This window comes from Eulemur rufifrons, chromosome 20 (assembly GCF_041146395.1).
Source record: "Eulemur rufifrons isolate Redbay chromosome 20, OSU_ERuf_1, whole genome shotgun sequence".
Classification (NCBI taxonomy): domain Eukaryota; kingdom Metazoa; phylum Chordata; class Mammalia; order Primates; family Lemuridae; genus Eulemur; species Eulemur rufifrons.
The window spans coordinates 52,466,808-52,494,410 of record NC_091002.1 but is presented as its reverse complement, the minus strand read 5'-3'; the positions used below and the strand labels follow the sequence as shown (position 1 = coordinate 52,494,410).

General features: G+C 39.8%; 1 long non-coding RNA gene across 1 annotated transcript in view; it reads left to right on the top strand.

Moving 5' to 3' along the window:
• The window catches only part of LOC138401137 (uncharacterized), a 63,427-nt gene that overhangs the window by 7,119 nt on the left and 28,705 nt on the right, over positions 1 to 27,603 (top strand). Inside the window, exon 2 of the long non-coding RNA XR_011236421.1 lies at positions 26,078 to 26,212. This is a non-coding gene — a long non-coding RNA (uncharacterized lncRNA). The remainder of the gene's footprint in view (positions 1 to 26,077; positions 26,213 to 27,603) is intronic.

The following is a 27,603-nucleotide window of genomic DNA, read 5'->3' as shown; positions in this document are numbered from 1 at the left end:
GACTAGTGATGTTGAGCATCCTAGTGCTTATTGGCCGTTTGTTTATCTTCTTTGAATAAATGTCTGTTCACATCCTTTGTCCATGTTTTAGTTGGGTTGTCTTTTTATTGAATTGTAAAAACCTTTTATGTGTTCTGAGTAGAAGTCTTTTATCAGATGTAGGATTTGCAGGTCTTTTTGACCATTCTGTGGCTGTCACTTTCTTGATGGTGTCCTTTGAAGCATAAAAGTTTTTAATTTTGACGTAGTCCACTTTATCCATTAATATTTTTTCTTCGGTTGCCTTTTGACATGATATGATCCCTTTTTTCTAGTTTGTTTGCATTCCACTGTGTAGATGCCCTGCACTTTATTCCACCAGTTCCTTGCGGATTTACTATTACAAAGACTGCTATAAGACATGAATGTGTAGGTACATCATTTTTTATTTTGCCAGTGGGATTTGCTGGGTCAAAGAGAAAATGCATATGTAATTTTGGTGGTTATTGCCACATTCCCCTCCATAAAGATTGAGACATTTTCTGTTTCCACCACTGCTGTATGAGAATCCCTATTTCTGTACAGTTGTACGACAGAGTACATTGCCAGGCTTCTATAGTTTTGCGAGTCTGATAGGTATTACTAATAGAAATGCTATATTAGATGTAGTTTAGAAATTGGTCTTCTCTAAGAGAAATTGTCTTTCCATAACTTGACCTTTTGTGTTGTGTTTTCTGTTTGTCCATATCTTTTGCTCAGTTTTTCCATTGGGTTTTTGGGGCTTTTTTTGAAATTTTAGAGGTTTCTTTTTTTTTTTTTTTTAACATATCAAGGATATTAACCCTTAATTCATAATTTAATTTGTAAAAATTTCTTTTACTTTTACCTATCCCATTTGTCATTTATATTTTTACCTTGTTTATGGTGTACTTTGGACATATAAAAGATTATAATTTTGCTTGTTTGCTTTAGGTTTTGTGGGGTCTTTTTGTGTTTTTGTGTGTATGTGGTGGTAGTCACATTTTTCAGCCTTTCACTTGCTTTGCTTCTGGATTTTGAGTCATAGGAAAGGCTCAGGCAGGAGGATCTCTTGAGGTCAGGAGTTTAAGACCAGCTTGAGCAACATAGCAAGACCCTGTCTCTATAAAAAGTAGAAAAATTAACTGGGTGGGGTGGCATGTGCCTGTAGTCTAAGCTACTTGAGAGGCTAAGGCAGGAGGATGGCTTGAGCCCAGGAGTTTGAGGTTGCAGTGAGCTATGATGATGTCACTGCACTCTAGCTCAGGCAAGAGTGCAAGACCCTGTCTCCAAAAACAAAACAAAACAAAAAAACCTGGAGTCTGTCTTCCCAAACCCTGCCACTGCTTTATCAATTAAATTTATTAAATCCTTTGTTGTCATTTAAATGATGTTCAATGTATCTTCACCAGGAGTAGATTCTATTTCAAGAAACCACTTTCTTTGCTCATTCATAAGAAGCAACTTCTCATGTGTTAAAGTTTTATCCTGTGATTGTAGCAATTGAGTCACATCTTCATCTTCCACTTCTTTTTTTTTGTTCAATGTAGAAGGCATTCACCCATGATTTTCTAGCTTCCAGGTTGCTACTGAGAAATCTGATGGCAGTTTGTTTTATGACCTCTCCTGTCACCCACCCTGGGGAGCCTTTCATCTCCTCTTCTTACCACCAGTGTTTGACTTTCCAGGTGGATGTGCTTTGCGCTTCCTTCCATTCATATGCTGGGCATTTCATGGTCTTTGTCCATTTGCAGATGCCAATTTTCATTGGTAGGTACTTTTCTTGAATAATTTTTCCCCTCTGTTTTCATTCTGTAACTCTTGTTATTCAGATATTGTATCACAAAGTTTTTTTCTCTTATCTCCTATTTGTGCATTTCTTGTCTTTTGTTTCTACTTTGTGCAAGATTGCCTCAACTTTATTTTCTAACCCTTTAATTGAATTTGTTTTTCATATTTTAAAGTTTTTTGAATATTTCTATTTAGAGTATCCTATATATGGTTTATAGGTGCGATTCCATTTCTTACTCTTCTATGATATCAATTATATGTATTTTCTGTTTGCTCCATGTGACCTCTTTCTCTCTTTTGTGGAGAAGCCAGTCTCAAATGTCTGGTGATTCCTGGCTGTCTGTTTGTATTTATGAGTGAGACATTGGGAAGCTAATTGGACATTCTTTGTGTGGGTTTTACTGTTGGGATGTCAGGTGGTCAGATGGCTGATTCTTTAGGTTCCTTCAGATGTCAGTGTCTGAAGATTCTTTCTCTGGGATCATTTAATTTCTCCAGAAAGGTACAGTTTGGTCTCTTTTCTGAGCCCGAGACCAGTCATCTGGAATTTTGTGGTAGAAAGGGACTTTACCTGTTCATGATTCATTAGGTAGCTTTTCCCTTAAAAGCCCCCCCATGCCCATCCCACCCACTCCAGCTTAAAATCCCCACCTTGCTCGCCTATGGAAATGGTATTGAGCCCAAGCTGCCCACAGTCTGCTTTCAATCCTGTGTGGCCTGATCTGAGTACAGCTCTCCACCTCCTTCATACGATTCCCTTTATTCACCACACTCCCGCCACTGTCCTTTCTCAGTTATGTCTTTGCATGTGTTTTCCCCTTGGTGTGCCTAGCTGTTTTACTTCATTTATAATCTCCTTAACTTTCTATGATAGGCAGGATTGGTTAGGTTGTGCTGTGAAACAAGCAACCTCAAACCTCAGTGGTTCAAAACAACGGGTCTTGCTCATGCTACCCATCCATTATGGGTTAGTGGGAGCTCTGCCTCGAATGGTCCTCCTTCTGGTAGCAGGCTGACAGCAGCCACCATCGGGGCATTGCCATTGCCTGTGGTATATAGAAAAAGTGTAGCAAATCAGAGTAAGATTCTTGAATCTTCAAAAGCCAAGTGTCATAAATCACTTTTTTAGGGCTATGGGGAAGTGTGACAACCCAAATAGGTGGCCAGGCAAAGATCTCAATCAGTGGAGGGTTACGAAGCCAAAGTTCAAGGACAAACCACAGAAGCATCTGTGATCTGTGCTATCTGAAGAGGGATTTGGAAACTCAGTATTTAAAGAGTGAGGGCATATAGAAAGAGAAAAGGGGAGAGGGTGGGCCATGATGCAAATGGTTACATTCTTGTGAGATTTTAGTTACTGCCAGGAAATCTGCATTTTACACAAGGTTAGGTAAATGTTTGAAGAGAAAAGGGAGTAAAGGAAGAATCGGTTATACAGATGTTCCTGGGTAGCTAGAAGAAAGAATGGTCTTGTCTCTGTTCTGCACTTGGGAAGATAAACTTGTAATCCACATTATTAGTGTGGAATCAAAGTGGACTTTAGTTTTAGGAGCTAGACTTAGCCTGCAGACCCGGAAGTTACAATTTGAATGTCCTCATTGATGGGAGGCCAGCAAACAGTGTTCTTATGAATGATCTGTGGGAACTGTCCGTGTAGATGCCTGAAGCCATTTACCTTTCTGTGGCAATCTGGCCTGTAGTGTTAGTAACAGCTGTTCATTTGCAAGAGGTGTTGCATGACTCAGGATCTGGGCTTGACCTTCCCTTTGGCATAGGGAGTTGGAGGGTCCTGAGATTTTTATTTTCCTTTACAAGTGCAATACTGCTGGTGCTTAGGACAACTAGAAGTATTTAATGAACACCACTGATGACCACCATAGCAACCTTGACCACCCAATCTAAAGTGGCCCTCCCCATTGCCTGCTGATTTTTTCCCTTTCTTTTCTTTTTTTCACAGGACTTGTCACTATCTGAAATCATCTTTTTGTTTTCACATTTATTGTCTGTTCCCCCAATACCCTCAAATATTAACAGTAAACCATATAAGTATAGGAACCTTTCTGAATCATTCACCACTATATCCTGAGTACCTAGAGCAGTGCTTAGCAAATAGTAGGTGCTCAAAAACATTGGATGAATGATTCTAGGTTAATTTTTGAAATAAGCAAAATTTTACAACACTTCCCACTAAAAGGAATATGCACTTTTCCTATTTTCTTTAATGTCCATTAAACAAAATTAGGTGTGCTTTTGATATGAATTGCTATAGACAACTGAGTAATTTTCTTTGATAGTAATAGAGTTAATTTTTAAGCATTCAAAAATATTTTAGGAAGGCCGGGCGCGGTGGCTCACGTCTGTAATCCTAGCACTCTGGGAGGCCGAGGCGGGTGGATTGCTCAAGGTCAGGAGTTCGAGACCAGCCTGAGCGAGACCCCGTCTCTACTAAAAATAGAAAGACATTATATGGACACCTAAAAATCTATATAGAAAAAATTAGCCGGGCATAGTGGCGCATGCCTGTAGTCCCAGCTACTCGGGAGGCTGAGGCAGTAGGATCGCTTAAGCCCAGGAGTTTGAGGTTGCTGTGAGCTAAGCTGACGCCACGGCACTCACTCTAGCCTGGGCAACAAAGTGAGACTCTGTCTCAACAAAAAAAAAAAAAAAAATATTTTAGGAAAAGTCATTAGAAATGACCATCAATCAATACAAACTGGAAAGTTATCACAAAAATATAATGTATTATGTTTATAATTGCATAAACTTCCAATTGCAGTATTGATTTAGATCACTGGTAAAAAACTTTGTTGGCCCAACAACGTGGAGTGCAAAATTATGCAAAATTAGTAGTGTTGTCTAACAGCAAATATTTTCAACTCTTAGCTATATTTTAATGAGAATACTTGTTTATCTTTGCTGAATAGGGAGACATTTATGTTATATTTAATCATAATTTTACATGACAAGATGTAAAAAAAAAAAACAAAATCTTTTAACCTCCTTCTAGTTCTTTATGTCCCTGCAGAAATGAATAGTCACTAATAATTATTACTCCCTTTTGCTTGCAAATGACATTCTTCCTTATGAAAGAGTTTTTCCTTTCTGTGAATAAAGAATTTTTTACAGTTTGAAATTTTAGCTTTATACATTTATAGGTTGTCCTCTATTAGAAGTGTAAAATATTAGGGTTTGTAATGGAGGAAATTTGTAATTTAATGTTTGTTAGGTTTGGACACATAACCCATTTTGGATAAAACCAAAATCATTTATAGCAAGTACAGAAACTAACAGCCTAGGTTTCATAATGTAGTTCTAAAATTTTTAGAGGCCGGGCGTGGTGGCTCACGCCTGTAATCCTAGCACTCTGGGAGGCCGAGGCGGGTGGATCGCTCGAGGTCAGGAGTTCGAGACCAGCCTGAGCAAGAGTGAGACCCCCGTCTCTACTAAAAATAGAAAGAAATTATATGGACAACTAAAATATATATATATACAAAAAATTAGCCGGGCATGGTGGCACATGCCTGTAGTCCCAGCTACTCGGGAGGCTGAGGCAGTAGGATCGCTTAAGCCCAGGAGTTTGAGGTTGCTGTGAGCTAGACTGACACCACGGCACTCACTCTAGCCCGGGCAACAGAGTGAGACTCTGTCTCAAAAAAAAATAAAAAAAAAAAATAAAAAAAAAATAAAATTTTTAGAGCAAGGTGATATACTCATTTTTTTATGTAGTAAATTGTTGATAAGCTATTACAACTCAAATCTCTTCCATAATTTATGAATTTTTGCAGACTTCCATTTTTATGGAGAAATGTGTAGACAGCAAAACTGTGCTTTAGGTCATTTTTGTATGTGATAGTGTTTTTGATATGTTCAGAATGCAAAAATTTGGCTCACACCTGTAATCTTTGCACTCTGGGAGGCTGAGGTGGGAGAATTGTTTGAAGCCAAGAGTTCAAACACCCTGAGAAAGAGTGAGATCCTGTCTCTACAAAAAAATAGAAAAATTAGCCAGGTGGAGTAGCACACACCTATAGTCCCAGCGAGTCGGGGGCTGAGGCAGGAGAATCGCTGGAGCCCAGTAGTCTGAGGTTGCAGTGGGCTGTGATGACACCACTGTACACTGGGCCAGGCCACAGAGTGAGACTCCATTTCAAAAAAAAAGAAAAAGAAAGAAAGCAAAAATTTGAATTATGCAATCAGCACTCAAAATTTCTGTTTATATAGATTTATTTACTTCCCCAGGATACAGTGTTGTACAGTGTTTTGGAATTATTAAATTCAGACTTTTCCATGTTAAGCTATGGATCCCATGCTGAACAGTGTACGGTCTCTGTCCCACAGAATGTAAAGAAAGTGTCAAAACAAACTAACTCTTACGGGAACTGTGCTGTGTTCTGGCAGGTCCAGTGCAGGTTGTGTAGATACATAGGACAGTTTTATGCATCAAATACTTGAGGCTAACAGAGAAGCCCTTTATAGTGCCCCACTTTTTATGATTAAGCAGGAGAAAATTGAATACTTTCTTTTCACTATTCTTTTATATTGATTTCAATAATTTTATGGCATATTGCTGAATTTCTATTTAGGAGAAGATAATTATTTTCCTTAGATTTATAAATATTAATAAATCTTTTCAAATATGGCCAAAGTTACTAATTTACATGTGATATACTTTTTTGTTCTTATTAAAAACTATGTTTTCTCTGGCTTGAATTTGATCTTCTGGCTTTAGAAAAAGTTTACGTATGTCTTTTCTCTCCTATATAGTCAACCTCATCCTCTCAAGTGAATCTTTTTATAGAATCTCAAACATTTTGAAGTCTTTCATATTTGAAACAAACTGTTCAAACCTGACCTTTGTTGGAACAAGGTTAACTGAATGTGCATTCTTTCCTGAAACCCTATCGAAATGAGCGTTGTTATGTGTGTGTGTGTGCATGTGTGTGTGTGTGCATGTGTGTGTGTGTGTGCATGTATGTATATCCATATATATAGACAAAAAGAATGAGATAGACTAGAGTGTAGAAAAGATGACATTTTGGAAACTGGAAAGAAAGTGGTGGAAGTGTCTTTTGATTTAGCAGGAAATGTAAGTGCCGGAGAGGGAAGGTCAAGGAACATGCCAGTTTGAGCCTCAAAACCATGGAAATCTCAAGAATTAGAGGCACCAGGTCCCTCTGGGGGTGGGGAAGTGAAGGGAGCTGAGAATAGGGTGATCGCTCCCAGTCTGTGGTAGTTACGTGCACACAGCCCTTCCCCAGCACCTGCAGCCAGCTCACTACCCTTTACTGCAAAAGCCTTGAGGTGTATTTTCTGAAAAGGACAAATGAGAACAGTTCTCATTTAGACTGTCTTGAAAGTGGGTGATGCCCTTCTAGAAACAGATACTAGGAGACAGTCTAGACTTCTGCTTCTGGCCATGGCAGAGCAACTACTAATGGACTTACATTCCCACCATCCATGATAAAACTGGGTAAAATACACGAGGCTATTGCTTTCCAGCACTGGGCAATAAGCAGTATAAGACTGCAGTCCCGAGAGGAAGTAAATAGAGGAGATGAGCCCACAGTTGCCCTGCTCTGTGTCTGGGAAAATGTCTGGACTGGGTCTTGGGGAGCTGGAGATGTGATAAGAGTTCAGAGCAGTTGTGAATGTCAGCACGTAGTCCTGGTAATTAAGACAGTGAATGCTGGTTTAACTAGAAAGTGGGGTATGACTTTATTGAGAAGATAAGAGGAAGGATAGTGTATGTGTGTTTGTGTTGGGGGTGGGTGTATGTGGAAGAGATTAATTGACTTGAGGTAGGACGTCAGTAGGTAAGGGTGGGGCTTATAAATACAGAGGTAAGTACCAAAAAACAAAACTAAAATAGAGGGCAGGGATTGCCATAGGGTAGCAGCAATAGGGGTACGGGGTTTGGGATTGTTTGATTTTTGAAAAATCATATGTACGTATTTTAATTAAAATGAGGATAAAATTTGCATAACCATAGACATTCATGTGTCTTCTGATCTCTTTCCAGGTCCTTTCCCATCTGCCTCCTCCCTTTGTTCAGTCTGTCTTCTAGGAAGAGCTCTCTTTCTGTTTCAGTTTCTCCACCTGTCACTTCTTAACCCACCCTGATCTGGTTTGGAACAATATTATTTCAACAAAATAATATTATTCTTGCTAAAGTCACCAGTGACCAACAGTTTGCTAAATCTAGTGGACTTTTCAGTTCCTTTTGCTTTTTGACTTTTCAGTGATACTCTGCACTTTTTGAAATCCTATCTTCACTGGATTTCTATAGGATAGCTCTCCTGGATTTGCTCTTAGTTCTTGGGGCCTAGGTCTCTTTCTGCCATATTCTGTCCTGGGGAAGTCAAATCTGCATTTATGGTTTTGGTTACTATTACGTGTCTCACAGATCTTCAGCATGTGCTCTCCTGAAGTCCTCAGCTGTATCTCCATGTAGCTGCTTGGCATCTTCCCTTGGATTTCTAAAGGGCATGTGAACTTAGTCTGCCCCAAACCAAACTCAGCACACACATGCACACACCACTGCCTTCTGCAAACTTAGTCTTCTTCCCACAGTCCTTACTTCAGGACCCTGTGTAAGCCAGAAATGGAAGCTTTGTCCTTGAGACTTGCCTCTCCCTCATTCCCCATCCAAAATTAAATCCTGGTGATGTTTTCTCTTCATTTTGCACCCTGTAGCTGGAAGCAACTTAAAAAAAACTATCATTTTCCAAAACTGCAGTTAGTCTTCCATTCCTTGTCCTGCTTTTTCTCAACAATTCTCCTCCTCTTCTTCCTCCTCCTCCTCCTCCTCAATTCAAAATTTACTACAAAGCTACAGGAATCAAAACAGTGTGGCACTAGAATAAGGATAGACATATAGACTGATGAATTAGAATTTATTGTTCAGAAATAAACCCATAGATCTATATGGCCAGTAGATTTTTGACAAGACACTGAATCCATCCAATTCGGAAAGGATAGTCTCATCAACAGATGGTGCTGGGATAACTTGATTTCCACATTGTAGAGAATGAAGTTGGACCTCCTACCTCACATCATATATAAAAATTAATTCAAAAGGGATCAATGACCTAAATATAAAATCCAGAACCCTAAAACTTTTAGAGGAAAACAGAAGTTAATCTTCAGACTTTTGATTTTGCAATGGATTCATAGGTATGACACCAAAAGCATGAGCAACAAGAGAAAAAATAGATGTTATAATTTATCAAAATTTAAAACTGCTATGCATCAAAGAACATTATCAAGGAAGTATAAGGACAACCTAATGTTTACCAAGCTTATGTCTGACATGGGACTAATATCCAGAATCTATGAAGAACACTTACAACTCAACAACAACCAAACAGGCAACCCAATTCAAAAATGGGCAAAGGACTTGAATAGATATTTCTCTAGAGAAGATAACAGATATCCAATAAGTACATGAAAAGATGCTCAACACCATTAGTCGTTAGGAAAATTCAGATCAAAACCACCATGTGATACTGCTTTACATCTACTAAGATGGCTGTTTTATTTTTTTGAGGAAAAAAAAGAAAAAATGGAAAATGGCAAGTGTTGGTAATGTGGAGAAATTGGAACACTTGTACAGTGCTGGTAGGATTGTGAAATGGTACAGCTGCTGTAGAAAAGTGTTTGCTGATTCCTTAAAAGGTTAATCATAGAATTACTATGTGAGCTAGCAACTCCACTTCTGGGTATATACCCAAAGGAATTAAAAGCAGACTTCAGCAGATGCCTGTGTGCCAGTGTGTCCTGCAGCGCTATTCACAGTACCCGAAAGGTAGAAGCCGCCCACGTGTCCAACAGGGGAATGGGTAAGCAGAGTATGATATTCCATACAGTGGAATATTATCCATCCATGAAAATAAATGAAGTTCTGACACAGGCTGCAACATGGATGAACATTAAATCATTATGCTAAGTGAAATAAGCCAGACACAAAAGGACAAAGAGTGTAAGTTTCCACTCATGAAGTATCTAGAATAGGCGTATGCATAGAGACAGAAAGTAGCTTTGAGGATACCAGGGGCTGGGAAGAGGGGAGAATGAGAAATTATTGTTTAATGGTTATAGAATTTCTGTTTGGGGTGACAAAAAGGTTTTGGAAAATAGTGATGGTTGCAAAACACTGTGAATGCACAGTAATTAATGCCACCAAACTGTATACTCAAAAATGGTTAAGGTGGCAAATTTTATAATAACATATTTTACCACAATTTAAAAAAGTTAAAATCGAATCCCCGTCCCCATCAGCCTCTGCGGTGGACGCAGGCGGCCCGCTTAGCTGTCCCCGCAGCGCCACCTGGGGGCCGCCACTGGCACAGCGGGTTCCCAGTGTTCCGTAGGTGCCATGACCAGGGGCTTAAGAAAACGTACAAAGCTCACAATCCCTCCGCGTTAGGGATTTCTTTTTTTTCCCTTTTTGAGACAGAGTCTCGCTCTGTCCCTCGGGCTAGAGTAGAGTCATGGCGTCCTCACAGCTCGCTGCAGCCTTAGACTCCTGGGCTCCAGCGAGGCCCTGGCCTCCTGCGTCGGCCTCCGTGGGTGGCCGGGGCTGCAGGCGCCGTCGCGCCCGGCCGGCCTCGCTGACTCCAGGTAGGGACGGGGCCTTGCCCGGCTCGGGGGTCTCGAACTGCTGGCCCCGGGCGACCTCCCGCCTCCGCCTAGAGCGCCAGGGTTCCAGGCCTGAGCCGCCAGGCACGGCCAGGGTTTCTTAATTTAAGACTTTGACATACACCTTTCCTCAAAGTTTGTGTATGACTCAACATTTTTCTGATAAGAAAGCCAAAGTCTCGGCCTGGCGCGGTGCAGTGGCTCCTGTGATCCAGCACTCTGGGAGGCCGAGGCGGTAAGATTGTTTGAGCTCAGCAGTTTGAGACCGGCCTGAGCGGGACTGAGACCCTATCTCTACTAAAAAATAGAAGGAAACTTGGCCAGGCAACTAAAAATATTAAAAAAAAATCAGCAGGGCATGGTGGCGCATGCCTGTAGTCCCAGGTACTCGGAAGGCTGAGGCAGGAGGATCGCTTGAGCCCAGGAGTTTGAGGCTGCTGTGAGCGAGGCTGATGCCACGGCACTCTAGCCCGGGCAAAAAACAAACCAAGGAAAAAAGCCAAAGTCTTAAAAGTGCTCGTGACCCCCAGAGAAATAACTGTGTTTCAATATGTAGAGAATCTATTGCAAATAGCGGGCCAGGCTTTTCTTTTGAACAACTCTCTGGATGGACTTTGCAGAGGAGAAACTTGTATTTGGCCAAAGTTTCCCTTCTCCGCAAATTACCTCAGGGCAATTTTCTAGGAGTGACTGTGGGTATCCTTATGGCCTTCTCTCGCACCCTGACAACTGAACCTAAACGTTTCTGAAGGAAGGATTCTCTTTGCCAGCAGGGAGCCTGGGGCCATCTGTCAAAAGAATGCCTTTGTGGTTTTCCCTTTGGGGGCTGGAAAACTGATAGTGATCGCTAGACAAAGGCCTTGGAATTGAAGTGCCTGGGGACAGAACACAGGAGAAGGAAGGGGATTTGGTTAAGTGTTGCTGTACACTATGTTTTATCCCTTTTTGAAAAGAAAAGAGTAGAATTTCTTTAAATTCTGGCTGTGAAACTGTGCTACTTATCCAGGCACATCTTAAAACAAGGCCAGGGAGGACCAGGCCTTGAAAGAGTTATTTTTGTGTTGCTAAAAATTTAGAAATGTAGAGCTCCTGTGTCAGTCTTAGTTTGAATCCCAACTCTGCCACTTACTAATTGTGGGACTTCAGGTCGGTCACTTGGCCTCTCTGTACCTCAGTTTTCTTATCTGTAAAATAGGAATAGTAGTATCTATATCATAGGGTTGTTGGGAAGATTATGTGTGTTAATATGTGAAAAGTATCTTGAACAGTGAATGCTATATAGTATCACTCAATAAATGTTAACTCTTATTATTCAAAGAAATTTTAGAATGGAGATTTGGGGATGAAAATGGGACTTTGAGCAGTATAAGTTATAATTATTAATAGTTTACAGTACTCTACTTAATTTGAATACAAGGAGCCTTGGAAACGTGAAAGAATGAGCTATCACAGTGTCTACGTGCTAGAACTTTATAATCTCTTGTGGAAAATATTTAACAATTTGAGAGCAAGGCCTAGTTGGCAGTATCACACATTAAAAGCACAAATGCTAAGATTTCCCAAATAAGGTGTGATAACAAGAAAAGACTCACTGGTAGACAGAACTCAACCTGAAACTTCAATAAGGTTTTTGATATGAGAGAAAGGCATCCGAGGAAGGAAAGGCGTCCTCTGTATGGAACACAGAGTGAGAGGAGGGTGTGACCATTAACAGCTAAAGATGCATATGCTCCCGTTTGAGGCAAATAAAAACAAAGGTACAATACTCCATCGGCTGTACTGGGGTTTTAAACTCAGGATTTTCATAGTATTATGTTTATTTATGAAATTTGTATAAAAACATCCATGTCTTTTGCCTGCATCTGGTGGTAATCATCGACTCAGAATGGGGTGGGCCAGGTAAGGCTCAGCAGAGTGACGTTCTTGCTTCACTTTCTCCAGCTGACTTTTTTTTTTTTTTTTTTTTTTGAGACAGAGTGTCGCTTTGTTGCCCTGGCTAGAGTGAGTGCCATGGCATCAGCCTAGCTCACAGCAACCTCAAACTCCTGGGCTCAAGCAATCCTACTGCCTCAGCCTCCTGAGTAGCTGGGACTACAGGCATGCGCCACCATACCCGGCTAATTTTTTTCTATATATATATTTTAGTTGTCCATATAATTTCTTTCTATTTTTAGTAGAGACGGGGTCTCGCTCTTGCTCAGGCTGGTCTCGAACTCCTGACCTTGAGCGATCCACCCGCCTCGGCCTCCCAGAGTGCTAGGATTACAGGCGTGAGCCACCACGCCCGGCCCAGCTGACTTTTTTGTAGCAATTTTTTTTGGTAGCAATTTCTTTGTAGAATTGCTGTTTCCTAAATGGAATGGCAGTGGTAACAACTTACTGTTGTGGTTTTTAAAAAATATTTATTTATTTTTTACTTTGAGTTTTTGTTTTATAACCATTGTGTTTTTCCTGAGTTAGTTTCATCCTCTGGAACTCAGAGAACTAGGTAAAATTACATGGATAAATTGAGGTGAACTTTTGTCCTAAGTGGAGCTTGAATTCAGTTAATATTTCTGATTTGGTTAAAATCACAACATTTTTCTTTTAGGCCAACGTACGTAAGTACATTTCCTACAATTGTTTTTTGTAATAGAAGGAAAAGCGCCTCTATTTTCTTTTTTCCTACTCACTTCTTAACCCATTCCAGCCTTGCTTCTATACTCGTCACTGCTCTGAAGCAGCTTTTCCATGGATGTAGTGGTTCTCACTTGTCCTCAGGGGATATGTTCCAAGACCCCCAGTGGAGGCCTGAAACTTCAGATAGTACCAAACCCTATATTATGTTTTTCCTATACGTACATACCGATGATAAAGTTTCATTTATAAATTAAGTACAGTAAAAAGATTAATAACTATAACTAATAATAAAATAGAACAATTATAACAATATACTGTGCACAATTTCACGGATGAAAGATTTGTTCTTACCGTAGATCTTAGCAACCTCAGCCTACTTTTTTTTTCTTTCCTATTAAGTTGAGAACTTTCACTTTTTCACTTTAAAAGAAGCACTTTGTGGCTTTGGCATAGCTGAGTTGCCAGCATCACCACTCTTGAGCTTGGGGGCCATTATTAAGTAAAATAAGATTTACTTGAACATAAGCACTGCGACACTGTGACAGTCGATCTGATAACTGACGTGGCTACTTAGTCACTAATGGGCAGGTAGCATATGCAGTGCAGAGGTGCTGGACAGGATGATTTCATTCTGCTACTCAGAATGGGAAAAGATACATAGTAGATAACCTCCAGAGCATAGATAAGAGTAAAATGTAAAAATAATTAAGAAGTGATGAGTTTTGAGTATTTATGATCTGTTTTTAATATAATTTAATTATAAGTATACATAATTTAATGTTTAATAACGGCTATTTAAAACCTGTCTCAAAATTTCTGAAAATTAAACTATTGGCTCCAATGAGGCAGTGTCATCTGGCTCCAGCTTACATCACAGCATCCCATGCTTCCTATCCAGCTCAGTAGTCACTTTCACAGGGAGCCTTTCTAAAACCTTCAGTGTACATCAATATCCTTATTATATGTTCTCAAGATACTATGTACCTCTTTTTTTATCACAGGATAATTTTTTATTTGACTGATTGATTAATTGATTAAGTGCCATGAGGGTAGGGACAGAGATTGTTTTACCTTTTCCTCTATCTCTTCCATTATGTAGCCCAGTGCTGGAAATAGCAGATGCAATATTTGTTGAATGACTGAGTAAATGATGAAAACAGGGGCCATGTATATATTTATGTATTCCAGAATATCTGTTCCTTTGGAAAAGGTGTCTTTTTCCCTATTATAAACAAACTATGTACAATGGAGTCTCCTCATATACAAATTTAGCTTATGCAAATTCAACTGTATGAGCTTAGCCCCACAAAAATAGGAGAGGGAGAAAGCAACAGTCTAAATGGTGCATTATACTGCCTGACATTCCACTCAATGAACCGTAGGGTGAGCATGAGATGAAATGTGTAAACCTGCTTTTTCTTCAGTGATCCCAGTTTCTGGGTGTCTCTGATATTGTCATCTCACTAGATTAAGTGTGGTTCTAAGAGGAGATACAATGTAGATTTTTCTTATGTTACCCAGTTGCTTTTCTGTTGCTCTATCTGGTACTCAACTGAAGAAACAGCAATAATTCCAATGGTAGACAGAAAATGGATTGTATTGCAAAATTACCCTGAACATTTCTTCAATCACTATTGGACTTTCTGAGAGACAGCCCAATTTAAGGGATGTTCAGGGTAATATTACATGCATGACTTTTGTTTTATGTGTTAGCTTGGCGCTGAATCTCCATGGAATATGAAACTACATTATTTTAATTTAAAAATTTGAAAATATAGAAAATTGGAAGAAAGAGTACATACTTAAAGCCATAAAAAAAGAAAACCTATCTGTAATCTTGAACATACAGTGATAGAATATTTCCTTTTAGTTTCTTTTCTAAGTATGGTGTTTTGGGGTGTTAGTTTATATATTGTGGTACATATATAATTTTGTATTCTTATTTCTCCTATTATAACTGAGAAAGAAAAAAAAAACAACCCTTTTTATCTGAGAAATTACAGCACTTTTAAACTATCAGGCCAGGAGAGGCATTTAAAATATAACAGCAGTCACTCTCACTCCCCCTTGAGCAAAATAATTGCCTCTTGAAGCCACTTGCTGTGAGGCTCTAGACTAACCTGATGCCCAGCAGCCATAAAAATGCCATACACCCTATAGTTCAATAGTCTATAGCCAATCACTAACCACTGTTGTATCTGTAAACCAATGAGAATTCCTGCTGAACAACTTTTGTAATTGTCCCCTCTCCTGATTTGTCCTTTTTTCTTTAAAATCTTGAACATTTCCTTGCTCCCTGGAAGACTCCTCAAGGCAACTTGAAAGTGTTTCCCAGGCTACTGTCCTCAACCTTGGCCCAAATAAACTCTCTATATTAATTTTTCATCAGCTCCTTACTTTTAGGTTGATATAACACAGAAATTTTTATATTATAATAAATTGAGTGTAAATATATATGTTGAATTTCCCAAAAATGTATTATAGGTGCATTGTCCTCACATCATGTTCTAAAGATGACAGTTTAGTAACTATTACTCTATATAAGAGTTAAACAAGGTTTATGGGAGGCCACTGTTTTGGACTAGCCGCCTGCACTAGGCCCTAGTAGACCAGGCCAAACCAGAATGGGTTTGCTTGTGCTAAGTGCCACAATTAAATAGAACTTTGAAACAGACCAGTTTCCCAAAAAGCAGGTGAATACCAGTCAACCAACCTGAGTCGCATAGTAAGGAAGTCCCCTCTTTTTTAACCCTATAAGGAAAGTAACTTTGAAATGGCCAATCCATTTTTTGTGTTGTTTCAGCTTTCTGCAGCATTTTTTCTGCCTATAAAGCCAGACTTCTCTGCTCAGTTCATTGGAACACTCATTTCATTTTCACAAAGTGAGGTGTTGCCCAATTCTAGAAGCACAAATAAAAGCTAATTGAATCTCTAAATATGTTGTAATTTTGTCTTTTGACATAAGTTAAACACCCTAATAACAAACAAAGGAATGAACAGATAATGCAGACAAGAGAAAACCGAGCCTGAATGGCTACAGACATATAAAAAGATGCCCAACCTCATTAGTAATTATAAAAATTCAAATGAAAACCACAATTCCATATTGTTGTTGTTGTTTTTTTTTGGGGGGGGTACAGAGTCTTGCTCGGTTGCCTGGGCTAGAGTGCCGTGGCATCAGCCTAGCTCACAGCAACCTCAAACTCCTGGGCTCAAGCGATCCTCCTGCCTCAGCCTCCCGAGTACTTCTATATATATTTTTGGTTGTCCCTATAATTTCTTTCCATTTTTAGTGGAGATGGGGTCTTGCTCTTGCTCAGGCTGGTCTCGAACTCCTGAGCTCAAATGATACACCCGCCTCAGCTTCCCAGAGTGCTAGGATTACAGGTGTGAGCCACTGCACCGGGCCTGCTTAGTCCTTTTACATGTAACCAATCACCTGAGCATATGGCCGTCTCCTCCTCTTTGGCACTGCCAACTCAGCTGTGCTGGCTGAGACTTCTTCTCCAGTCCAGCTATTGTTTTTTTTTGTTTTCCAATCTAGGTTTGACTTAATTGCACATAGTGACAAATATGGCAATGAAACATTATTCTCTCAATTTAACTTGCAGGCAGCTGGAAACAGAACTAACTTTTTGGAGAGGCTACAGGAATTCTCTTACTTCATTTAATTTTTTAGAAGACCCTTTTAAATTTGGTATTACTTGAGTTTACCCCAAAGCAGTTAAAGATATTGTCCAAGATAACTGGTTAGGCAAGACAATCCACTAGATGGACAAACTGCACTTCAGTGTTAGCTTTTTGGCTACTTTCTTTCTGATTGCATGAATGACAACTCCTTCCAGTGATGTAATAGGCCAGATGGGGAGGGCCTGTTTCATAGCCACCTCCAGGAATCTGGATCAGAGAATCTGGTGGACATTGTCATGAGTGGCAACTCAGCATCTCCTTCCTTCCTTCCAATGAATACTTTTTGGGTGCTTATTCTTAATAAATAATGGTATATTAATTCTATGGAATACTATGCAGTTAAATGAGGCAGATATATTTGTAGTCAATAAAAAATATGCTGTTTTACACTTCTAAAAAAATTAAAAATGTTATATATAACAAGTACTAAATTGTATACTTCAAATAGTTAAATTGCATGGAGTGTGCATTATGCCTCAATGTAACTGTTTAAGAAATGAAAGATCAACAATTTCCCCACCCATCATTTTGTTTTATAAACTGCTATCCTGTCAAATCCCAAAGCCTGGAAACATACTTTTGCTTTACTAGTTTAACTAAAAAAATAATTAAAACATTTTATAAAACCGAATAAAGTATTCAAAATGACCTGTTTTGCTATCAGGAACCTTGATCAATAAGTTGCATAGTGTCATTTCCTGTTCTTAATCTAATGTACTTTGATGCCAAAATAAATAAATAAACAAAAACCTACCAGGAAGTCGAATTTAAGTACTCTGCTTTGCTAACTGTCCACATTCAGTGCTTGCCACACTGACTGCTTGGAGGTTCTTGGGGGAATGTTATTGATAGTTATTCTTCTTAAAAAATGGCTGGTTACTGGATCTTATTGTTAAGGACTAACTTTATTTCTCCTCCCCTTATTTTTTCTTTCAGTTAGTTTTATTGTGGTAAAAATACATGTAACAAAATTTATTATTTTAATTATTTGAAGTGTACAGTTGAGTGTATTTACATCATCTATAATGCACAGTTCTCACCACCACCCACCTCGGTGGCGCTGCCGTTTGGTAACCCTGGAGCTCTGCACCCACTAAGCAGGAGCTTGCCCTCCCCTGTCCCGGCCGCCGGCAGCCACCCGCTCATTACTATCTCAGGGTTGGTTGGGGAGAGTATTCAATTGGTGAGTGTTTATTTAGTGTCTATTTAATGGTAAAAATTATTAGCGACATAAAGAATCTTGAAAGCATGGCATGCTTTAAAACACTGACAATATTGCTGGGCAGATAATACATATACGATAATTATATAGGAATGAATGAAAACATGGAATTATAATTGTAGCTTTTAAATATGTAGCTTGTATATGCAAGTTGTAATAAATTATGGGGTACTAATAAGAGACCAAACAGATCAAAGAAAGTAATGCCAGCATTGATAAGAATTTAATTACCATGCTGGGCAGTGGTGCACACCTGTAGTCCCTGTTGCTCCGAAGGATGAGGTGGGAGGACGACTTGAGCCTAGGAGTTTGAGTCCAGCTTGGGCAACATAGTGAGACCCTGTCTCTAAATAAAAAAGAGTTTAATATACGATTAGGAATGTGTCACATTTTGTTGGAGAAGAAGGAAATCTTTCAGTAAATCATGCTACTTCAGTTGTTGCCTCTTTGGGAAAACACTGCATATTCTCATTTAATGTCATATAAAAAAGTAATTTCGTGGTTTCCAGCCTGGCATTTCAGGAGCTCCTAAGTCCTCACTCCATCCTAACAACAACTGAAAAGCTGAAGAGTCAAGAAAACCCAACTCTTAGCTCTTTTAGAGGAGTCAGACCACAGGACAAACTGCTGCACCAAAAATGAAGAGGAGACAGGCAGATACAAAGAATCCCAGCTCCTCACAGCAGAGGCCTGCAAGCAGAAACCTCTGCAGGAACCAGTGCTGGGGCCGGAAAACCTGAGCTGTAACTGGAGAGTTGCTGGACATTCTATGTGGACAACTCAGAGTTACAGACTCCAGAGGGACCGAGTCACAGGGGAGGGCCTCCGTGCATTGCTGAGTTTTACCTCCAGGAGCTCAGCCAGGACCTCACAGTGAATACTGGAGAAAAACCCCTTTGTGCTTGTCACATGAGAAAGGAGAGACGAACCGTTCTGATAGATGCTGGAGCACTCTGTTCTTCACGAGGCCTCCCCTCTGGAGAGGTGATTCTAGCAGAGCCTAACCTACCTAGGGGAAGGGAAGTACCCAACTCCAGCCCCCTCTATCATTCTACTGGGGGAAAGGGAAACAAACAACTTCAGCCTACTCCAGCCGTCCTGCCCCACCCAAGGGGGGACTGTGAAGCACCGTGAAGTTCGCAGTGCAGGGCACAGGCTCACCAAAGACTGCAGTCTGATGACAGGGCTGGGAATGCCTCCCTCCCCCACCTCACACTGCATTACTGAAGGCCTGTGTACCCTGGTTCCTTGTACCCAATACATCACGTTTGCCTTTCAACAAAGAAGTGCAAGGCCCACTGAAAGGTAAAAAATAGTTTGAAGGGACTAAACAACCACAAGAATTAGAGTGAGATATGGCAGAAATGTTGGAATAATCAGACCAGGAATTATTAAAGGCCATGATTAAAATGGTAAGGACTTTAAGGCAAAAAATAAGCAACATGCAAGGTTAGATTTGTGATCTAAGCATAGAGGTAGAAATTCTAAGAAGAAACCAAAAAGAAGTGCTAGAGATAAAAAACACTATAGCAAAATGTACACTGCCTTTCATGGGCTCACAGGACAGGGCTGAGGATAGACTCTCACAGCTTGACGGTTGGCAACTTTCAAAACTGAAAAGCAAAGAGAAAAAAGTTGGGCGTGGGGGAACCCAAACCCAGAATAGAATATTCTAGAACTGTGGGGCAGCTACAAAGGGTGTAACGTATGTGTAATGGGAATGCTGAAAGTGAAGAAAGAAAGGAACAGAAGCAATATTTGAAGCACTAGTGCCTGAGAATTTCACGAAATTAATGTCAACGCCACACCAATGATCCAGGAAGCTCAGAGAACATCAAGCAGAATAAATGCCAAAAATACCTAAGCATATGATATTCAAATGTCAGAAAATTAAAAAACCTTTCCTATAAAGGAGCAAAGTTAAGAACTATGTCTTTTTCCTCAGAAACTAAGCAAGAAGAGTGGAGTGAAAATATTGAATGTATTGAAAGAAAAAAAATCCACCCACCTAGAATTCTGTATCCAGCAAAGCTATGTCATCCATAAAAAGTAAAAATACAGACTTTATAAGACAGACAAAATTGAGGGAATTTCTTGCCAGTTACCTGCCTTATTAGAAATTTTAAAAGTTCTTCAGAGGAAAATTATATAGATTAGAAACCTGGATCTTCTTGAAGAATGGAAGACCATTCAAGAAGGAATAAGTGGATGCAAAAACAATGATTCTAAAGTTTATATGCAGAGGCAGAAGACCCAGACTAGTCCACATAATTTTGAAGAATAATGAAGTTGGAGGACTGACAGTGCCCGACTGCAAGACTCACGGTGATAAAGGGATACATAGCTAGATTTCAGTATAATTTTATTTAATGTTTCTTAAGAGGCAAAGAGAGAAAAGTATGAGTAATGTTAATATGTGAAAAATTAACACATAAATGGGAAAATGGTATGAATTGACGAGGAATGAAAAATAATTTAAAATTGCTAGTAGACTTTTGGGGAAAGTTCAGACTTACTGAAGTAACAATGAAATGTACATCCAAAACAAATGGGATTAATTTTTTAATTTTATGTAATATTTGATGCAAATGTTTGAAAATATTTTTATATTCATTTTATGCAACATAATAAAAAAGCAAAAACTTGAACCCATTGCAAGTAAAACTCAGAACCTGTTTGATGGTGTGAATTTGCATGTGGCTTCCCTGTCTCCTCCCTGTCCCCTCCCTGTCCCCTCGCTGCTCTCCTGCCTGTTGTGTTTATCATTCTCTTGCATTAAAGCAGTTTTCACATACATGTATATCCCCAAGCAGATTGTTCAATTTTGCCCATTTTAAAGGTTTTCCTGACTTGCTCTCTCCTTTTCTCTCCCCTTTTCCCTGCTGTTTGTGTAAAGCTGATGTGGGTGCAAAATGCAACACTGCTGTGACGGAGGGGCTGCGGTGAGCCCGCGTGTGTAGGGTGGAGAGTGTCAGTGTCGCCTGGGGCCTCATTAAAGTTACTCACAAGTTTTCTGTTTTTTATTTTTGAGGGTCACGAGCTACTTTTACTGAAAGGAGTCTGTTGTATTCCTCAAATGCATTTGAGCAGAAAAAAGATTGAGGACTATGGCAATGATCTCTGCAAGTCTTCCGGTCTTGGTCTTCCTTTTTGATGTCTCAGTCTTTGATAAAACAGAAATGAAGGCTTACTCTAGGATCTTGTTGTTTACATAACAGCTGAAAAAGTTGAGTTTAAAAATTTTGTATTGCAGATTTAACATGTTGAAACCTGTGCTAGGCACCTTGAAAGACATTAGATGTAAAAATAAATGACATGTCTTGTCTTAGTTGAATTAAAGGAATTCTTTTGAGGAATATGTAGTTATGTGTACAGGCAATAAATTTGTGAGTGAGATATAAACAAATTACTGTTAGAATACAAAAGACAATTGAGTTTGATTTAGTTTGGTCAGGGAAGATTGGATTAGAGTAAGTCCTAGAAAGGACAGTTTTTACTAATTAGTAATGGGGCAGGGGAGAACATTCCAGAAGAGAGAACTGCATAAACAAAGGGCTAGAGGTGTGAGGTTTGGGGGCATATTTGGGAATGTGAATAGTACAGTTTAATAGTGATAGAATACACATCCAGGTAAGGAGGGGCTGAAAAGTTGGTTTGGCCGCATCAACAAGGACCTTAAATGATCAACTGTCTACACATAGGATCTAATTTTCTTTTGATTGGTGAACACCCAAATTACAATTCTTTTCTTGTATCTAGTCACGTCATTAATCATATTTATTAGATTAGAGAAGGATTTTTGCTTATTGCTGTATCCTTAGAGCGTAGAAGAGCTCCTGGTGTTGTCACAGGTGAATGTGAATTATATGTTAAATCAAGGAATAAATTTAGATTTTGTAAGAATGTCAGTGGTTGTACTTTAAAGAGATCTTGTCTCAATAGGCCAAGCTGTTTTGGATACTTTTATAGTATGCCCCAAACTTCATTGTATTCACCTCAGTTGGATTTGTCTTTCTCTTGCGTTCTTTGTCATGTTCTACTTGGGCTTTTTTTTTTTTTTTTTTTAATACCTGTCATGAATTTAATGTAAATCACAATTCGGAGCCTGTCACAATCTGAAGCCTTAAAATACTGAATATGTGTACAGTGTGACAACAGTAGGTAACTTGGGGCCCCCATTCGCTGGAGCCAGTCCCACATGGAAAGCGTGTGACAGGAGTGAAGAACAGAGTGGCAACTGCTTGGTCCCACTGGACCTTTGGCTCGTCTTCAGGAAGGACACTCCGGGTTGGGGAGGCCACATCCCGGGCCAGCCAGTTGAAATCGTCTGCGTCGTTCCAGTTATTTTTGCACCTGTCTAAACCAGAGCCCTCGAGGTCTCTGTCCATCCCCGGGTAGGTCCAGGTGGAAGGGGCGAACTGGGTCCCACTGCGGCCCCCGCGATGGCCCTGCCGACCACCTGCAGGAAGACGCGGGTGTCCCCGTGCTGTGATGCGGAGCTGTCGCGGGCCACGGCCAGCACAGTCGCTGCGGTCCTCCAGGGACACGGAGGCGGACCCGGGGCCGCAGAGCAGCCGGCAGCCGCGGGCCTTGGTCGGCCCAGGGTGCTGGGGTCGCCCCGGCTCCACCGCGCATTGCTCGGGTCGGTCAGAAGGGCTCGCGCTGGTGGCTCCTCGGCCTTCGTCCCCGAGACTCGGGACTCCGGGCGGGAGAAGCCGCAGCCTCCCTCCTCCTCCGAGGGCCGCCGGGGCCGGGAGCCGCGTCCACTGCGCGGGGGAAGCTCCGTCCGGCTCCGGTTCTGGGAAGCGAAACGCGCCTCGGGCTGCAGCTCCCGCCGCTCGGCCAGGGCCGCCCGCACCGCGCCAGGTCCCCTGTCCCCGCGCAGGTCGCAGGCGGCCGGGACCAAACCGCGTCCTTGAGAAGTTCCTGCAGCCCCGGAGCCGAGAGGCCGCCGCCCCCAGCCGCGGGCCGACTCCCCGCCCTCCAGAAGCTTCCACGGCCGCTCGTTCCCGCGAAGGCAGCGGTGAAAAAGTCGCTCTTCTCCTCCGCCACCTCCTGGCCCTGTCGCTTTTGCTCCCTACTTGGGCTTCTAGTGCGAATGACCCTCCCCACAGGGCACCTGCATTGCGAGGTGAACCTGCTGTCTGTGTCTTGGTTCAGGCAGAGCTCACAAATCTTTAATTTTAACATTACATCTCTTTTCCTGAGGTGTGTAGCGTTGCATCATTCTTTAATCTCGATTTTAATCATTTCTAGAAATATGTGACATCACTTTTAGAGTTTTTGCCACTTGGTTCCCACTGTGTTGTTCTGCTTGTTATATTCTATAAATAGTTGTGTTTCCTATTTTAATATTATTTAGAAATGTTAGCTTTGCTGCTTCATATTTGATAGTTCTGAATAAATTATTTATAATTTTATATATGTGTATTTTGAAAAAACTTACAAGTTTCATTATATATTAGCTATACCTATTTGTATTATTCCTTAGTGTTCTAGAAATTGCAATATGCATGCTTAATGTACCATAGTCTCCCATGAATTAATATAATTCGTTTACAATATATAATATATAACATTGTAACGTAATACCACTTCACAAAAAATGTAAGAGATTTGCAATAGTATCATTCTGTTTATTCCCCCTTTCCCATCTGTTTGCTGTGGTTCTCATGTATTTTACTTCTACATGCATTATAAACCTAATGACACCTACCAATTATTTTTATCTTTGCTTTAAGCAGCCAATTATCTTTTAAAGAAATTAACAAAGGAAAAGATTGGCTCTTATATTTTTCCATATATTTACCATTTTGCAGAAGACATCGCTTTCTTTCTGCTTAATTTTTACTGAAGCTAGAATTAATGTCTCGCCATCCAAATTTTCATATTGTGGACAATTTATATGTCATATATTACCGTACAATTCATAGTTCCATGCATATGCCAAATTTTCTCTACTGGTTTTAAGTTATTTTTTGGCAAGCATCAGTATTTTTTACTTTTTTTTTTTTTTTTTTTTAGACAGGATCTCATTCAGTCACCTATTCTAAAGTGCAGTGGTGTCATTACAACTCAAAGCAACCTCAAATTTCTGGGCTCAAGTGATCCTCCTGCCTCAGCCTCCTGAGTACCTGGGACTACAAGCATGTGCCACCATGCTGGGCTAATTTTTTTTTTTTCCTAATTTTTATAGAGATGAGGTCTTGCTTTTGCTCGGGCTGGTCTTGAACTGCTGGCCTCAAGCAATCTTCCTGACTCGGCCTCCCAAAGTGCTAGGTTTACAGGCATGAGCCACCATGCCTGGCCATTATTTATACATTTTTAAATACTTCATTATGTCTAGCACAGTGCTTTACACAAAGTGGGCAACTATGTATTTTTTTAAGTGTGTAAGAATGACTGAAATTTTGTTGTTTTGTCTGAGTCTTTGTATAATCTCACACGGTTAAGTTGTATTATAACAGTTCACCATTAGATGTCACTTTCTAACATATGTTCTTACCACTGAATTCCTACTGTACAGCTTATCAGATCCTGAAAGTTGGCACTCCTCTATGAGTGCACTTAAACTGAGAAGTTTGTCTTCTTTCATCTTAAAGTGATTACTCTAAAACAGAAGTGTTTCTTAATTGTAATTTTCATTATCTTTTAGTTTTACATCTAAGTTTGTACAGAACCAACTGATTTTCCTTAAGTTTTCTTTAAATTTGAATACTGGCATTATTTTTTATTTATTTTCTTGGAGCAAAGTCTGGAACTATTATAAGTAAAAGTGTGAAGAAGTAGGATATTCAGGAATACCTTTTAAAACATGTTCAGAATGTATTCTGTCGGTAGTGTGATTCTGAAAACCATCTCATTCTAGGAGCCCCACTGACCCCAGACTAACTGGAAGTGAGTCTTCTCAGGATAAGCTTTGATAGCAGCTGTGGGGTTTACTTGGGTTTGTCAAGGAAAGGGAGAACTGAGGGGGCTGTGAAAAGAAGTGTGGAGGTGGAGAAAGAGGAGATTCACGGGAGTCAGTTGGCAACCACGCAGCACAGTGAAGTGCCGAGAATGAGCTTCCCTCGCTCATTCTCTTCCCTTACAGGACAGGAAAGGTCCCGGCAAGGAGATTTTAGGAATCCCAGAAGCTTTAACGTGTACTGTTATTTTTAAGGCCTAGATTTTAAACTTAGCATTATAATCTGTAAGATTTAGAGATATGTTTCAGTTGTTGCCAAATGCTGGGATTCATGATCTAACACAAAGTTCGTGGTGAAGGTTTCATAGGCTCACTCTGTTCCTAACAGATGAGTCCCTCCAAGCTGAGTCAGGAGAGGCCTCTTTTGTAAAACCCTCAGTCACCAGACACCCAAGCTGTGGCCCCAGGGTTTTCCCCAGTCTTGCCAGGCACAGGTGGAAAATCATCTGGAGGTCGGGTGGCTATTTTCTTCAGTTACTCCAGAATACTGAAATTTGAATAAATAGCAATGTTGTTTCTTAATAATGTAATAAATACCCCTGAAATTAACATCTATTCAAGAATATGATTGTTCCTAATAATTTGTGGCCCCCTGGTATCCTGTTTGCCAGCTTTTCCCATCTTACCCCAGAAGTAACTATTAATACTTTTTGCATTTTCTGTTCATGGTTTTATTTTATTGAAATGCTTCCATTTGTCAATATATGCATACAGAATTGGACTTTTTAAGCCATGATTATAATAAACCAAAGTACAAACAATTAGGGCATTTAAATTCCATTTTATATTGATCAAATTACAAACAATGCATTATTGATAAATGAAATTTTGTCTTGTAATATTTCTGTGCATAGAATAAAACTTAAATTTATTTAATAAAACATATTGGCACAAGGTAGCCACTTGTCCTCTTTGGGAAAACCTTAACCCTTTCATTTTTAGACTCTCACTTTTTATGAAGTAATGAAGCAAATGGTAACTTGTATGAAGAAGGTGGTGTGGTGGATAGTAGGGAATGAGGCAGAAAGTTGGCAGTGCTACCTGTTACCTTGGTATGATCAGTAGTCAAGAGGCACTGATGATGGTACTCACTTGTGTTGATAATAATTCAATTTGTAATTTTTTTTCCCTTATGCTTTTATGTCTTACTACAGCTAAAGAAGTAAACAGGTCATGGCACATTTAACAAAAAGATGACAGACGGATACAAAAGCTATCCAGCATCTTTGGGCAGCCATTGAGATTATACAGAACCAAAAGCAAATTGCCAACATTGACCGTGTTACAAAGTAAGTAAATTTAAACAAACAAACAAAAAAATCCCTGTAAAATTTCATGTGAGACCTTGGGGGGGAAAGTCCAAAAATACTTTATTATGCTAATCAACATACATTACAAAGGACTGAAGTCACTTACCGTGCAGGAGTATATAGTTGTTAGAAAAACAAATACAGAAACATACACAAGCAACTTGTGTTGATAAAATAAATATTAGATAAGTAAAATATCAGTATGTACTATTTATAATAGTTTTGCAGTTATCAGAATTTTTAACTCTTTAGGTCTTTTATTAAAATGGCTTTTAGTTAATCATTTGCTTTTATGTAGTGAAGCTGTCTAAAAATAGTATACTGTTCGTTACTCATTGTAATACAGGACAAGCATGGTATGTGCAGTAAGTAAATAACATCTTGCCTGTGTGCTCACGCTTGTAATCCTAGCACTTTGGGAGGCTGAGGCAGGAGGATATCACCTTAGCCCAGGAGCTGGAGGCTGCAGTGAGCTATGATGATGGCATTGTACTCTAACCGGGGCCACAGAGCCCCTCAAAGACCCTCTTAACAAAACAAAGCAAAATTGCATTAGGTCATAGCCCACTGACAGAATTTTTAATAATTTCATTCTATATTTTAGAAATTATTAAACAAACCACTCAGTTTTTAAAAAGAAAGTTCCTCTCCACCCTGGTTTCTAATGCTATTTATATTGGTAGACAAAGATTCAGGATACAAAATAAAATCAAACTAATTTATGACTCTTCTATTTACTTGTTATATACTAATTATAAGGATGTCTTAAAATAAGAACTTGGTTTTATTTTGTTTCTCTGGGTATTTTTAAAGGAATAAAGCCAAATTTATCCTAGCACTCTGGGAGGCTGAGGTGGGCAGATTGTTTGAGCTCAGGAGTTTGAGACCAGCCCAAGCAAAGCGAGACCCATCTCTACTAAAAATAGAAAGAAATTATATGGACACCTAAAAATATATACAGAAAAAATTAGCCGGGCATGGTGGCACATGCCTGTAGTCCCAGCTACTTTGGAGGCTGAGGCAGGAGGATTGCTTGAGCCCAGGAGTTTGCAGTTGCTGTGAGCTAGGCTGACACCATGGCACTCTAGCCCGGGCGACAGAGTGTGAGACTCTGTGTCAAAACAAAACAAAGCAAAAGCCAAATTTATCCTTTTAAATGTTTGGAGGTTGGTTTTGTTGTTGTTGTTGTTGTTAATTTAGATAAAATTTCTTTATACCTATATCTCCATATTCTTTAAATGCTATGTGTAAAAATGGAAAACAGATAATTTACAAAAGCTCACTTAAACGCTTTTTTTTTGGCCTTTGTTAATAAGTAACAAAATTGAATTACATATATTTTTGTCCCTTCCCTGTATTCTGGTGAAGAA